At 46.0% G+C, this 5,279-nt stretch overlaps 3 pseudogenes; 2 read left to right on the top strand and 1 right to left on the bottom strand.

The window, feature by feature from the left end:
• The first annotated feature begins 581 nt into the window (after nucleotides 1-581).
• On the top strand, nucleotides 582-1,790 carry LOC102751935 (annotated as a pseudogene).
• Nucleotides 1,791-2,009: 219 nt separating this feature from the next.
• LOC102751663 lies at nucleotides 2,010-4,384 on the bottom strand (annotated as a pseudogene).
• Nucleotides 4,385-4,750: 366 nt separating this feature from the next.
• LOC102751377 overlaps nucleotides 4,751-5,279 on the top strand; it is a 9,681-nt pseudogene continuing 9,152 nt past the window's right edge.

The raw sequence follows: 5,279 nt of genomic DNA, 5'->3' as shown, positions 1-5,279 counted from the left end.
CTCTCTCTCTCTCTCTCTCTCTCCCCCCTTGCCTCCCCCGACCCATCCCAAAACAATGAAAAGTTCTTTCCTAATGGACAAAAACAAACCATTTACCAGATGATACAATTGTTAGAGTACAATTAGATGGCAGAAAAATTATAAAATTTATTAATGACCAGAGAGAACTACTTACTGCCCAGTGCAAGAGACTGGAGTATCCAGATGGCACTGTTAAAACTGTCTAGGCACAAGAGGTTGGGGGAGGGATGTATGGTGATGGAAGACTTGACTTGGGGTAGTGAACACACAATACAATACATAGATGATGTATTTTAGAAACCTATATAATTTTATTAGCGGTGTCACCCCAATAAATTCAATAAAAAATAAATAAATAAAAATGAAAACCAAAAACAAGTGAGAAAAAAAGTATGCAAATGGTAATCAAGAAACAAAATACACATCTGACAAAAAGTCCAGCACCAATAACTCAAGGTAGGTATCATCTGGGCCCCTGGGGTCACATCCCAGTGTGCTTCCCAGGACCATGATATAGTCCCCTGAGGTTTGACAGCCACACTGCCTTCCTGGGAACTGCAATGGAGGAGCCACAGTCAGAACTCTTCATGGGGCCCCTTTGAAGTCAAGAGACGTTGTCAGACTGGCAAAAACTACGTCATGAAAACAATGTTCTGACCCCGAAGTATCCCTGGCAGTGGATGAACTGCTGCTGTCCCCAGACCTTGTAACCTGTATGGACAAAGGTCCAAATGAAGCCCCCAGTATGCCAGCAACTCCTGCACCAGCAGCTGCTATCCCAGCACCAGCCCCCTCCTGGCCCTTGTCATCCTTTGTCCCTTCCCAAAAGACCTACCCTGACAATTATGGTGTCTGTTTAGGATTCCTGAATTCTGGGATAGCAGGTCTGTAAACTGCACATACTTCTCTACCTTCAACTTATTGTTTTGCCAGCTAGCAAAGACCAGCCCCCTGCAAGTGTAGGTCAGCTCCCCGCCCCCACTCAGTATCTGTGTCTGTGCCATGGCCATCTATGAGAAGTGCAAGTATGTGACAGAGGTCATGAGGCACTGTTCCTACCATGAGTGTTGCTCTGACTCTAACGATAGTCCGGCCCCTCCTCAGCATCTTATCTGGGTAGAAGGAAATTTATGTGCCGAGTATTTGCACAACAAAAATACACTCTACATAGTGTGGATGTGCCCTATGAACCACCTGACGTGGACTCTGACTGTACCATCATTCGCTACAACTTCATGTGTAACAATTCCTGCATGGGAGGCATGAACTGACAGCCCATCCTCACCATCATCTCGCTGAAAGACTCCAGTGGTAATCTGCTGGGACAGAACAGCTTTGAGGTGTGTTCTTGCCCCTGTCCCTGGAGAGACTGGCATCCAGAAGAAGAAAATTTCCACAAGAAGGGAAAGTCTTGACTCAAGCAGCCTATTGGGTGCATGAATTGAGCACTGCCCACCAACACCAACAACTCTCCCCCACCAGAGACGCAATTAAATAGAGAATATTTCACCCTTCAGATCCATGAACTCTTCCAGACATTCCCAGAACTGAATGAAGCCTTAGAGCTAAAGGATGGAAAGAACCCAGAGGGGAACAAAACTCTCCAGCCACTGAAGTCTAAAAAGAGGCAAACTACCTCCTCCCACAATAAAAATAACCTCATGTTCAAGAGAGAGGGACCTAACTCAGACCACCTCTGCTTCCTTCCCCCTATTGACACTCCACCCTTGTCCCCATTTCCTGGCATTGTGGGAGGCTTAGGAGCTTAAACTCTGCTTGGTACAGATGTGCCTCAGGAACATCCCAGAATTCCATTCGCCTTGACCTAGGACTCTACTAAAGAAGTTGGCCTGCACTGGTGGTTTGTTTGTGGGTTTTGTTTTGGTGTGTGTGTGTGTGTGTGTGTGTGTGTGTGGTTTTGTTTTTTGCGGGGGCTGGGGGGCCCACAGGGCACTGGGATGTTTCAGCTTAGCTTTTTTTTTCAGGTCTTAAGGACAGCTTACATTTATTTGCTGATGACGCTGACTAATCATACTTCAAACATGGCAGAAGTTAAGAGTCTGTCAGGTGAAGCCATTTCGTAACAACAGCTAAACGTGGTCCGTGGACAGTGCTGTGAGCATCTTCTCACGCTGAGGCCTTGGCTCCAGGCAAACAGCTGGCGGGTGCACCTGGTCCATATGGCCCTGATGGGCACCTCCAAGGAACTAGTTCTCATACTTGTGCTTGATGTGTTTCCACAGTTTCTCCTGGTTGATGTGTTTGTAGATTGCGTCCGCACCTTGATCCAAGGCACGCTCGAGAAACAGGGCACCCACGGCAATGGTTAGGGTGAAGGTGGAGGTTCTGCGGAAGAGCAGGGAGTATAGCCTCCCACTTAGCATTGGAGCCGCTATGTTTTTCTCAGCTTAGCTTTTAAGGTTTTTATTGTGAAGACCATTTGGGAGAGATAGAAAAATGCTCCTGCATGTAAGGGTTAGGTTTTAAGTCAGCCATATACCGGGTTAGAAGCTAGACAGGGAAGACATCTCAAGTTATTTAATGTCTCCCACTGTAATTGTCCACATTGATAAAATGCCAATAATTATACCTGCTCACAAGGCCTATTGTGAGGATGAATGAAATAATGTATGTTTAGGATAAGACTCCCTCGTGGTGCTTGTTTCCTATCCCCATTGGTGGATGGGTTAATGGTTTCTCTGACTGGGCAGCTAGTTTACAGGAGGGAATTTCTAAGTTCCTTCTCTACTGGCCTAGTCAAATCCTGTCTAACCTCCTGGTGAACCTGAGCACCTAAAAGGATATCTCACCCCACTCAACACCCTGTAAGATCCACGTTTTTTTTTTTTTTGGAGGTGGGGGAGGCACTGGGATGTTTCAGCTTAGCTTCTAAGGTTTTTATTGTGAAGACCATTTGGGAGAGGTAGGAAAATGTTCCTGCATGTAAGGGTTAGGTTTTAAGTCAGCCATAAACCAGATTGGAAGGTAGACAGGGAATCCATCTTAAGTTGTTTAATGTCTCCCACTCTAATTGTCCACATTGATAAAATGCCAATAATTATACCTGCTCACAAGGCCTATTGTGAGGATGAATGAAATAATGTATGTTTAGGATAAGACTCCCTCGTGGTGCTGGTTTCCTATCCCCATTGGTGGATGGGTTAATGGTTTCTCTGACTGGGCAGCTAGTTTACAGGAGGGAATTTCTAAGTTCCTTCTCTACTGGCCTAGTCAAATCCTGTCTAACCTCCTGGTGAACCTGAGCACCTAAAAGGATATCTCACCCCACTCAACACCCTGTAAGATCCCATCTCGAGTGTAAGATATGTATCTTCCTGTCCAAAAAGGCAGTGTAAGAAGACCCTGAACTCACCTCCTTCCATGAACACATTGAAGTCATACCTACAGACAGAGCAGTTCTCCCTGAAGAATACCTGGGGGCTGACTGAGCAGCTTCTACGCAACAAATGAGAAAGAAACCACATAGGAACACATAGGAGATATGGAGACACTATAGCATGGGAACCCATTCCTAATGCACCAGCCTCCAGTAGAAAATGATCCCTGTCTGCCAGGCCAGTGTTGCTCAGTGGTGGAGCATCAACCTATGAACCAGGAGGTCACAGTTTGATTCCCGGTCAGGGCACATGCCTGGGTTGGGGGCTCAATCCCTAGCAAGGAGTGTACAGGAGGCAGCTAATCATTGATGTTTATATCTCTCCCTCTCCCTTCATCACTGAAATTATTAAAAAATATTTTTTAAAAGAGAGAGAACGAAAAGAATGGCCTTGGAACCAAGATGGTGGCACAGGTAAATGGCAGTAATTTACAACTCCCACAACCACATCAAAATTACAACTAAAATACAGAACAACCATCATTCAAAACCACCTGAAATATAGCTGAATATAAACCCTACAATTAGAGAAGTAAAGAAGAGAGCACATTGAGAATGCTAGGAAGGGTGGGGGGATGAAATGGGCTGTTTGGACACCTATATGTGGCCTTTTTTTAATCAGAAGGTATACCTATGTTGCAGATGCCTCCTTGAGGAGCAAAGGGTTCCAGCCTCACAACAGGACCCTAGCCCAGGGTTCCAAAGCTTGGAAGAGAAGACCCTAAAACTTTGGGCTATAAAAACAAGTTGGGAGAGTGGCTAAATGACACAGAGACTGCTGGAGTCCCAGCAGTTCCTCTTAAAGGGCCAGCACAGCAACTTACCTTGTTTAACACCCACTGAGCTCCAAGGCTGGGGCATCAGCTTAGGGGGATCCAGGAACACACAGAGGAACTGGAATGTCTGGCACTGGGACAATAACTTGGGGACAGCTTTCTCCCATACAGGGGTGCTTACAGGGGTCATTGTTCCTGTGCTGGGACATCCCTGTCACAGAGCTGGCTGGCAGCCATATCTGAGTCTCCATCAACCTAGCACACACTATTGGCTTAAGCCTGGTGATTTCCTGAGACCTATTTCACCCAATTTGTAGTCCCACCCAAACTGTTTGCAGCAGTTTTTCCATATGAATGTCCTGTCCTGACTCAAGCTTCAGATTTAACTAAAATCTCTCAAACAAGCAGCAGCTGACATCAGAGTACCTCATATCTACCAATAAGAGGCCCAAAAAACAGCACTAACAGTAGCCTTCCTTGCTTCACAGCTTGGTCTCACTTGGGCATTTCCAAGCCCAAGAAAAGTAGCAGCCATCTGCAGATTGGTCGATAGCTCATGCTTGGTATCCCCAGGTAGTGGCTGAATTTGCAATGCCCAGGAGGCCCCAGAGCCAGTACACCCAGTGGACAGTTTTAAACCACATCAGATTACAACTCCATACATTCATGAGGGACACACTCAAGGGGAAGACTCAGGGAACATCAAAACTCCACTGAAGCAATTCCTGCTCCATAGGGGTTTCTCCTGCACAGAAGCTCTTCTGCTGTAGTTGCAGCTGGTCATCACAGCCAATTGGCCTGGAGATCAATTCCCCACAGTGATGCACGCAGCCCACACAAGGATGCCCAGCTCAGGTGACTGGGGAGGCTGAGTCACTGGGCACCACAGAATACCTACTACACAAGGCCCCTCTACCAATTCAAGGAGACATAGAAGCTCTACCTACTACATAGACACAAACACAGCCATAATACAGAGAGAAAGAAACATCTCAAAAATGGAAGAAATCTGCAGAAAAGGAACTAAATGAAATGGAAGCAAGCAAACTACTAGATACAAAGTTCAAAACTGTTATAAGATTGTT

Source organism: Myotis davidii, unplaced genomic scaffold (genome assembly GCF_000327345.1).
Source record: "Myotis davidii unplaced genomic scaffold, ASM32734v1 scaffold4048, whole genome shotgun sequence".
In the NCBI taxonomy this organism is placed as follows: Eukaryota; Metazoa; Chordata; class Mammalia; order Chiroptera; family Vespertilionidae; genus Myotis; species Myotis davidii.
The sequence above is the reverse complement of the archived record's forward strand: the minus strand, read 5'-3'. Positions and strand labels throughout refer to the sequence as shown.